The 11,398-nt window shown below is 31.0% G+C and overlaps 1 long non-coding RNA gene and 2 pseudogenes across 1 annotated transcript; 2 read left to right on the plus strand and 1 right to left on the minus strand.

Moving 5' to 3' along the window:
- Positions 1 to 587: 587 nt before the first annotated feature.
- LOC127101709 (heat shock factor protein HSF8-like) lies at positions 588 to 1,779 on the plus strand (annotated as a pseudogene).
- A 258-nt stretch (positions 1,780 to 2,037) lies between these two features.
- LOC127101710 (protein OCTOPUS-like) lies at positions 2,038 to 3,710 on the plus strand (annotated as a pseudogene).
- Positions 3,711 to 7,908: 4,198 nt separating this feature from the next.
- Positions 7,909 to 8,449, minus strand: LOC127107248 (uncharacterized). The gene is made up of 2 exons (XR_007795657.1): positions 8,310 to 8,449; positions 7,909 to 8,225 (listed from the first exon to the last, which is right to left on the minus strand). It is a non-coding gene; the product is annotated as an uncharacterized LOC127107248 (long non-coding RNA).
- Positions 8,450 to 11,398: the final 2,949 nt, after the last annotated feature.

Consider the following 11,398-nt stretch of genomic DNA (forward strand, 5'->3'; position numbering starts at 1 on the left):
AAATAATTTAATTATTTTTTTTTCTCTTAAAAAATCAAATATACACATTTTAAAATAATACTTTTAGACTTTAAAAAAAATCATTTTTCATTAAAATACACAAGTTTGGTCAAAATAAATAAATACACATGTTAATGTAATAATTTCATACTTGACCAAAAACAAGTTTAGCATTTTTTCATTAAAATACACAAGTTTGGTCAAAATAAAAATATACTGTACATAAGTAAAGTAAAAAAATATCAGTATTTTTCCGGTGAAAATCCACTATTATTTGTTTTTCTCCCTCCAAAATCGTGTGGATCTCTGCAAAAAATTCCCATAAACTCATCCATTCCCATTTCTTTCTCCATCCCAATCTTTCATCATCATCAACGTTGTTTCATTTTTTTAGCGGTCTAAATTCAGAATTGATCTTAAATTTGTTGATTTAATAAGATCTAGGGTTCCACTGATTCCCCAGCTGTAATAACAAACAATCGCATTTATTCCTTTCCAATATAGAATATAATCTGCACGCGGTTTCTCTACAAACGCATTGAAAACCTAATCCCCGATTTGATCGATACATTTGGTTTTTGATGAGAATGGAGATTGTTAGCGATGTGGCTTCATTGGATTTTGAATTGTTGCACCTCCCAGAGGTGTCTACTATGGGACTCAAGTCTAATTTCACCTTCGTCCAGACACTTTATAACCATTGGCTTTCGCTTCCTGAAACGAATCGCTTGGTATGTGTTTCGTTTCTCTATTCTGAAATCATTTCATATCCCTAATGTATGTTCATTTTCATTTTGGAGATTCTAATTGGCTCTTTTGTGTAGGCAACATCATTGTTAAATGATGTGAAATCCGGTATTCGTTAAATGTTCCCGGTAATTGCTCAAGTCCAAATGCTTCTAGTAAAAAACGGGAAGAGTAATATATATATATATATATATATATATATATATATATATATATATATATATATATATATATATATATATATATATATATATATATATATATATATATATATATATATATATATATATATATATATATATATATATATATATATATATATATATATATATATATATATATATTTTACTCTTCCCGTTTTTTAGGTCATGATATTCTTGATTCTTCTACTTTAATTGCAGAATTATGTTTATGTTTTCTATTAATTTTGGATAATTATAATTTCTTGATTAATTCTGATGAACCCTCACTAGAAGCGATTAATTCTAGCCTGTGGAAACAAGGGGAGAATCTCAAATCGGATAGAAAAACCCTGACACAGGAGTTGGTTAAACTAAGAAGCACCTTGAATCCTCTGAGTAAGTTGCTTCTATTGAGTGATCGTCTGGATGGAATGGAGAAGCATCAACAACAAATGATATCGTTCTTGGTCATGGTCATACAATGCCCCGGATTCCTGGCTCAGCTGCTTCACCCTAAGGAAAATAACTGGCGTTTTGCAGAACAAGGGAATATGTGGGACCACAGTAGCCGAGATGACGAACCAATTCCTTCTGATGGAATGATTGTAAAGTATAAGCCACCTGTAAGTGAAACACTAAAGCCTATAGTTCCGATATCTTCTGCCTTTGAACCAGAACCCGAACTTTCTGCAGACGGGCAGTCCTTTTCCCGAAAAACATTGAAGATACTGATCATGAAAATGAGAGGCACAATGTTAGTGAAATGGAGATGGAACCTATCACGAAAACTTCAAATGAATGATCTGCTTTTGAAGTAATGATTGTAGAAATGGAGAAAACTCAAGCATGAGTGTGAATTATATGTTGTTGAGGGAGGATATTGGGTAGGTCACAGGGTTTGGATTCTCAAACTGAGAAAATTGAACTTCAGCTTTAGAAAGTAGCAAAATTTAGAGAGAGAAGGAAGCAATTTTCCTTGCGGTTAAGTCATAGCATTATCAAGTCACCTTTTAACTATTTTTTCTTCCATCTTCCTCCAGCAGTTGTTTGATCCTCATTTGGATTCAGTGTAAGTATTCTCTATATTTTTCATCTCTTTACATGATAAATGAATACGCATTATTTTCTATGTTCATTGTTTGAATGCTTGTGGAAACAGAAGTTGAAGAGAAGCGGTAGTGCTTGCGATGGTTCTGTCATCGGCAATGGTGTTGGTTTGACGAACAGGGAGGTTGAGAAGCGTAGGACAAGAATTTTAGAGAGACGCAATTGGAAGTTGGAGAGTATGGTTTATCATTGGGAAGAAGATCATGTGATACCGATCCTAGGTTATCTGTGGATGATTCGAGGTTTTCATTCGATGCATCTCGGGCTTCTTGGGATGGTTATTTGATTGGGAAAGCGTGTCCGAGGTTTTCCCCTATGGTTTCTATTCATTGTGATAAGGTTTTGGTTGAGGAAGAAGAAGAAGGAGAAGAAGAGGTGGTGAATTTGGAAAGTGGTGGTGGTGGTGGTGGAGAGCATTATCCTGGTGATTCAGATCAGACAAAGCATTATTATTCAGTTCGGAGAAGGAGAAGTTTTGATAGGTCAAATTCTCGTAGGAAATCAATGGTGATTGGAGATGTTGATGAATAGAGAGTGATATCTAATGCCAAGGTTTCACCGGCCACAACCGAGTTATTCTTTGGTGCAAAAGTCTTGATCATTGAGGAAGATTTGAGGGGTGCTAATCTGAATCCTAAGAACAATGGTATTGTTCATTCTAATTGTACTACAACGTCTTTCTTCTAAGGAAGCCTATGATGTTGAAATTGGAGTTGATCAAAAGGGGCCGAACAAGTTTCACAAATGGGGCAAGTTGTGGAATAAATTGGGATTAATACAGAGGAGAAAGGAAGATAAGTTGGGAGAGAAAGAATGTGTTTCTGGTGATGTTGTTAATAAGCCGATTGCCGAGTCTTGACAAAAGCTTAGGAGGGTTGTTAATGAACAAGGGAGTGAATCAGTTAGTGAGAAACTTATTCGTGGCTATAGTGTTAGTTGTAGAAATCATAGTAGAATGCCTGGTTTTGCTCACCATGTTTCTGATGAAAGGTTTCCGCCTAATTATTTTTCGTTTTTGATTTTGTATACGTATTACAGACGTCTTCGATGGAAGGTCTCAGCTGAATTCTTCTCATTTTTTGTAAGGTAATCCCTTGTCTCACTTTTTTTTTCTCGTAGTCATCTTTGATGTTTTCACGGTTTCCATCTTTACCTTCAATGGGGATTTTCTGAAACAAAGTGTGATGCACATTTCGTGTTCATAGTTTCATTTCTGCCTTTTGGATTCATGTCAACCTTCCTACTAACTTGCCTTCAAATATAGAAGTTATAGCTCATTCATTCATATTGACACCAATTGTTTTGCACATGTAGTTTTTCTTTGCACATTCACCCTGATTATTTTGATTGTTTTAATCATCATTCTGATTATTTTAATCTTTAAAAATATAATGTTTTAGAACCTAAAATAATGAGGTCTATGTTTCTATTATCCGCTGGGATTTGATATTTTCCTGGAAAATATATTGAATGACGGGCACATTTTATTAGCAAAATCTAAAGTGAGTGATTAATCTTTATTATTACTCAATGTTGGTCTGGAAGCCATGTTATATGCTTTCTCCAAAGAAAACATCTTAACTAATGTGTACTTAATATAATCAGGTTGATCCGTTTTTGGGATTTTGCGATGATAATCAAGTATATACTAATATACATATGGATTTAAGATAGTATGGTACTGCATTGGTGGAACATTCAAGCATCAATAGGTGAAGTTGAGGGGATAAAGGAGCTAATAAAGCATTAATTTGTTTGATGACTCCTATTCTTAAAGTTTTGTTCTTCTTCTAAATTGATCTATTATGAGACATCCAATTTGCTTGCTTTTTTTTACTCCTTTTGTATTCAAAAATATGAATCTAATTTTAATTGATTCCATTTTGATGATAGGTTGTAGCTTGAGAAGTATGAGAATGGTTGTTGGAACAACATATCGATATATGCTTAGTATCTTTATAGGTAAACACAAAGGTATTCTATGAAGCTATTACACTTACCGACTCTTGATTCTAAAAACACATAGTTGCGTCTCATTCACTCAATGGATTTATGTAATGTTTACCACTTAGAAAAATTTAAACTTAATTAATTTTTACATGAAATGCTAATTTATTGGTAGTTTTAGAAAATGTCAGTTGACACTCAATTCAATGTTGGTAATGCATATGGCAATACATTGCATATAAGTGATGTATAGATATAGATATATTATGTTGGATATTTCTTTATAAAACTCGCTTTGTAAAGGCTAAAGAACATCAATTTCGAATATTTGATTATTATTATAGTGGCATTTGGAGTTGGAGTGAAGGTTGATGACTTGGTAGTTTCTTTTCCTTTTTTTCCATTATGATTGATTTTTGTTTTACTTTTGGTGTAAAATATGTATTATTTTTTGTTGAAAATTTTGTGGTGACACGGGAAACATGTATTTCAGTTTTAATGTTTTTTTTCCTTTCATTTTTTAATGTAACTAATCAAGATGGAAACAAGGTCACTGAAAAAGTCATTTTAGATTTTATTTAGAATTACATTAAGCAGTGATGATTATGCTATAGTTCATTTATTTGGTATTCAGTGATGATTATGCCATAGTTCATTTATTTGGTATTCAGTGAAAAAGTCATTTTAGATTATTTAGAATTATAAATGTATTTAATGAATATAGTAGTATTTCTAGGTTACTTTGATTATTGGGGACTTTTATAGGGGATGTAATTTCTGGTTGAGTTATATAATTCCAACTGTCTCCAAATAGTGAATATTAAGTGACTACATATTAATTTTTAAATATTTGTAGTTATTAATAATTTTATAATAAAAATTATAAATCACAATAATCAAATCTTATCTAATAATGTAAGACATGTTTTGAAAGATGGAATATTGTGTTTATTAATATATTAGTTGTTACAAATATATCTCTTTATTAACTATTTTCGTTATAAATTTATTTTAAATAGTCATTTTAGCTATTGAATTATTTTTGTTAGAAAATCATGTGAACAAAAATAGTAAAATAGGATTAATAATAACCAAAATAGTGTAAGTGTTCTATTTATTGATTATTTTCGTCAAAATGCATAATAAATGTATATGAAGTGTTTGCTTACTCATTGCAACGATTGAATTTTATTCTCAAATTTTAAGATGGAAAATGAATAGAAACAAAAGAAAATCCAACTTTGTATCTAGTAGCAATGTAGCTTATGATACCTAATACCATATGATACCAAACTTTCTATCTATTTTAGAGGTAGTGAGTTTATTAAGCATGCTTTCATATTTTGGTAGGTAAGTGGTCCTCTACGAATATGCTTCTCACAAATAATTGTTATGCATTTTGTCCAATTAATAAGTTGCAGTGGTTCCTTGCTAGCTATTAGCATGTATTCTCAAAATCTATTTATTTTTATGAAAGTAACTTGTTTTGCATTTGAGTAAAAAGATTGAAAATAATGGACAAATAATTCATGTGATAAAAATGTCTCATAATAGCATAATTAAATTTTTAAAACAAATAATCCTATAAAGAAATTTAGTGAAATACGGTAAGCCAATTTGCTATAAAACTAGTCCATTACACCATTCATCATCATGCAACTTACAACTTTGTAAGCATAATATCATTATATTTTCTACATACTATCTCCCAAGCTATTTTCACATCTAATTTGTTATAGTTGGTTGTGAAACATTACACTTTCATATTTTTCATTAATTTCGCCGACCTCACTCCAACATATTCTTTGAAGATACCAATGTAAGGTTTAAGATTGTCTGGTTATACATACTTAATTTCGTCCACCACACATGTATCAAATATTTGTCACCCTTAATATTTATAATATGTTGATATATATATTTAATGCCAAATTATTGATTTTTGCAGATTTCTTTCCGTCAATTTTAGCATGGCAGGTATTTTCGTTATAATTGTAATTTTTTATTTATGTTTCTACAATTCAATAGAATTGTCTTTTATATTTAAGTTAAATTCTTTTACTTTTTCAGGAACACAAAATTATCCTTTCTACGCCATCTTGATAGGAATTGCTACTTTAATAATATTTTTTATTTTTCTTATTATTATTACTCGTGTTTGGAGATTTTATAGACGCCGATATCTTGTTCGGATCATCCAAGAGAGAATCAATGAGTCAACGTTTGACTCATCCATCCCGCTCCAACACACTGAAAATCAGTGTATGATATGTGTGTACGAGTTTGAAGATGGAGAAATAATTCATACTTTACCATGCGGGCATGCATTTCATAAAAATTGTCTGCCCCAATATTTATTAAAAATGGCTCTTACCTGCCCCATTTGTAGGGCAAAGATTTGAGTATATTAATGTAATATTTTATATTTAATATTAATGTAAAAGAATTTATATTATGGTAAAAAAAAGTGTTCTAGTGTTTGAGAATGAATATAATAATATATAAAATTAATTAATATTATATTTATTAAATTATATATTCGTAATATTTTACTTTTAATATAAGTACCTTGAAAGTCATGTTATGAACCATTTTTATTTATTATATGTAAATATTACATTAACACATATTTACTGGACAATTTTGATTTATTGATAGTGTAAAATAAATATAATAGATAAATATTAATTTATCGACGAGAATATAAATGCTAACTACTTTCCGTTTAAACATTTACACTTGTATTAGAGGATGTAAACACTAGTCATTCCATTCATTAAATTGTTTATAATTGAACATGTGAATTAAAAAACAAAATTAATGTTATAGATTTCATAAAAACATATATAAATATATCGAATCTTAATTAAAATTGAAAACAAAAAACATATTAAAATAAATAAAAATATAAAAAAAAGTATACGTTCGATATCTTGTCAACCAGACAAAACGAAACAAGTTGTTTTTCTTTTAGAATTACCTCTATAATTCAATATTCGGTATAAAGAAAAACAATTGGCATTTACTAAATCAATCAACTTGATAAAACATATATGAAAACATTATGGGTAGAAGAATAACAATTATTGAAAAATATTTTTAATATAATATTTTTTGTATTTTGTACTAGTAATTTATTTTAAGTTCTTTTAATATATATATATATATATATATATATATATATATATATATATATATATATATATATATATATATATATATATATATATATATATATATATATATATATATATATATATATATATATATATATATATATATATATATATATATATATATATATATATATATATATATATATATATATATATATATATATATATATTAAAAGTATAATTTTTTAATATATTTGAATTAAATTGTTTCAATTATATTTTTTATATAATATAAATATGGAATATATTATAGGATTTGATGGAATTCATTTGAGTTTTTGTTGAGTTTTATGAATATTCAAAAGATATAGAAAAGTTGTTTAGAAAATAAAAAGGTGTAATATAATATAAAAAAGTAAATAAATCTCATTTAAAAACTCAAAATGAAGATGGATCTTAGTGCTCTTTTATTTATATATATGTATGTATATAGAGTCCACAACATTTTCCATTCAATATATTATGGATCCGAATTTCAACAAGAGCATGTGCTTAATCAGCTTATTTGAGTGGTATCTAGAGCCTTCTTATGAATACTAGATATCAGTATTAATCGCTTTATTAACTTGATTATTTCTACATAATAAAACTCTTGTATGAATCTGCAAAAACATCCAAATCGCTTTATTAAGTTTGATTAGTATGAATCTGTGAAAACATCCAAATGGTAAACATAATCACCAAATTATGCAAGGACTTTTTTAAGTCGTCGCTCTTGAGAAATCGAAAGATATTAGCAAACACGAGCATTATGTTGAAATGAATCTTATAATATGCATGGTCATCTATTATCACTCTACATCTCCCTCCAGGGAAAACATGGCAACAAATTTGAAGTATTTTTAGGCCAACTTGTAGATTAAATGATGTTTGCCGACACAAATGATATATTCCTCCTGTGTTTTCTTTTTCCCAAAAAGAAAAATCTCCAACAAGTAAAATGAAGCAAGAAAACTTGCTAGGCTAGGCTGGCTAATGAAAAAGGAAATACAGCTCTAGTCACGCTATTTTATTCTCCAACAGTCAAACCAAATCCAAATTTGTAGTCTTTTTTCTTGTGATCAAGCTGCAATAAGTAAATATGAAAATCATGTCAAAGAATGATGAATAATCTGATAAAACGTATATGAACAAAGGAAAGCGCTCTGACCTCGGCAGAAAGAATGAAGTTCAGACCCATGTTTAACCGCTCCTCCAAAAATGCAGCACAGACGCCATTGGAATCAACCTTTCCCCTAAGGCGGCACTATAATAACCAACACAAGATGTTGAAACAAGATAAGATGGTTTTTCAACTAGATAAAATGGGTCAAAATTTCATCACAATGAGCAAAGAACTTTAAATGGCCAACTGTGATCCTAATCAGCTTTCAAAGGGAGACTTTAAATGGCCAACTATGATCCTAATCAGCTTTCAAAGGGAGACATGGGTGGTAAGTTTCTTCCTCATAATTCACATTGTCTATTACTAAGTGCCGTTTAAAATAAATAAATAGGCATAAAAATTGTGGAATTGTTTAAAATCAGCCGAGGAATGACAAAGCATCACACCAAATATGTAGTACTAAGTATCACGCCATTTGCGAATCACCATTGTATCAATAAAATTCGAGACTTATCCATTTATTAGCAATCCTTATTTTATTTCTACTCCGCAAAAATATCATTTTTACTTTGATAAAAATTCTTGAAACGAATATTTGAATTTTTTTTTTCAAAATAAGATTTTGTTTTGATTTGTGAATGCAAAAAAAAAAAGAATGTCCATAGTTAAATCCCCAAGCGGCGAGTAAGTTGTGAAGTGTTGGATATTGGAACTCAATGTTCCCCAACAAAGTGCTAAGCCTGTATTTTCTATCAAGTTTTAAAATAAACAGTCAAGCTTTTTCAACGATCTTCATTATCCCCGGTGGAAGATGCAAATTTTGATGATGTCCTCGGAAGAATCATTTTGAAGGTTTTCCTGACCAATCTAGACCCGTCTTTGGTAGAGTCTACATGTTTTATTTTATTTTCTAAGTGAAGTATTCTTCTCTAGAGAAATTGGAACCCTGCAACAAGATCTTTGCTCCATCAAAGGTTCATATTTCATCCCCAAATGAAGCATCTTCCTCTCCCCAGAAAGAATTGGACCTCGCGACGAGACTTTTATCCTTTGATGACCTTTAACTCATCCCCAATAATGTTTTCCACCTTAATGAGACTAGCCAAATGTTGAGCTATGAAACATATTATGTCCCCCACGTGTCTGTTTTGTCTGTTTTTGTCAGCATAAACATAACGTGCATACATGCATATATACATACATGCATATATATCATGAATAACCAAATTCACATCCATTTTTTGCATTCCTTGATGACGTTTACCTCAATTTCTTTGAATATTATCATCCTTGGGTGTTATGTTTCCTTCCTTATAGGAGTCGTCAACCTTAAGCAGAGAGTTTATATCCTTTCTAACTCCCCACTGAGTCCATTCCTCGTGGAAGATGGTTGTTTTAGTTGTCCTTTTCCATCTTTGGATAGGATAAAATCCCAATTGAGCTTCATTCCCCATTGGTAGAGTCTTACTATTTTTCTCTCTCAAGTTGTTCTTGGAGTGAGCCAAATATTTGGAAATTAATGGTGCATCTCTCTAGGTTGTTAAACCTAGACCGAGAGTGCATTTATTTTGCACTGTCTCCCCAGGAGAAGCATTTTTCATTACCACTAGTGAAGACATATCCTTTTGCCCGGTGTGAACACAAGTGGTTATCTCTTTTGAGAAGCTTGTCTACCTCTAAGGAATTATCAATATAGAAGTTTTCTTCCATCAGATTGTTTTCTCTCCAGAGAAGTTTGATGAAGACTTCCAACAGGTAGCTGTCGCTTTATTTGAGAAGCTTGTTTCATGATCTCTGATCCCTAATAAGTAGCTATCTTTTCCCGAGAAGCTTATTGACTCCCATTTTGGATAACAAATGGCAGCCTCTTTTTGAGAAGTTTGTTTATCCCCAATGAAGTTATCAACATATCAAACGTTATTTCCAACAAATGGCCATCTCCCAAGAAAATTTCGTCAGAGAAGTTTGTTGAAGACTACTACAAGTACCTTTCTTTTATCACATGACTTTATATCCCCGGTGAGGTATTCTGTTACAAGGACTTATATCACCAGTGAGTTGTTAGTCACATCCAATAGTACTTTCCCCAATAAATCACAGTGGAAGTCTGTTGAAGATCCTTACTGCGATTTTCTCTTTATTTGAGAATTCCTTTTTTTTTTTTAAACTGACCCACATCCTTCGAAGATACCTGTTGAAGTTACTTCTCTTTCCCAACAAGTGGTCACCTTTTTAGGAACTTGTTCATTGATCCTTTCCAAGAGAAATACTTGGTTAAAGAAGAAACCAAGGCCCGTTCGCTGGCTTATGACCCGAATCGCAGATAAGTTTATTTTTCCTTTTCTAAGTGGAATACTTAAGTAAAGAAGAAGCTGAATCATGTTTTGATCATGTAAGCTTATTCAGACTCGTTATTTGAATAGGAGGTCATCTCTACGTTTGAGAAACCTGTTGCGAAAGATAGAACTCGTTATTTGAACAGGCGGTCATCTCTACCTTTGAGAAACCTGTTGCGAAAGCTAGAACTCGTTATTTGAACAGATTGTCATTGTAGCACCTCAAATTTGCACCCCCCGTTCATGCATTCATTTCATTTTTTTTAGGTCATTAACATTTCACATTACATTGCATCATATCAATAAGAACTGGCATTGGCATCAAGAGATTCATCAGTGAAAAAGGGAAAGTTTTTCCTTGAGATGAAAGCCACATGGTTGTTCTGAAGAGCTTATATGAGCCAAGGTTCATTTTGAAGCAACTTGACCAAGTGTTAGAGGCTCAAAGTCATCAGTGCATTTTCAGGTCATCTGAGGCCCATACAAGTCAACTGTGCAGTCAACTGAGGGCTTTGAGGTGGAGAAATGGTTTGAGACACTTCATTCATGTCCAAAAGAGGCTTATTCATCATGCCAAACATCTACATTAAAGAATTTGAAGTTAAATCAAAAGTTTCCCAAAATGGAAAGTGACCTATAATTTCAAGTTTCCAAAAATAGCAAGTTTTTGGACCACTTTCAACTTGACTTTCCAACATCAAATAAGCTTCAAATGAAATTTTGTCCAAAATGAAAGTTGAATATCTTTCTCTCCCATTTCCAAAAAGTCCAAGATCATGAGCATCTGATGGATGGTTG

This window comes from Lathyrus oleraceus, chromosome 7 (genome assembly GCF_024323335.1).
Source record: "Lathyrus oleraceus cultivar Zhongwan6 chromosome 7, CAAS_Psat_ZW6_1.0, whole genome shotgun sequence".
In the NCBI taxonomy this organism is placed as follows: Eukaryota; Viridiplantae; Streptophyta; class Magnoliopsida; order Fabales; family Fabaceae; genus Lathyrus; species Lathyrus oleraceus.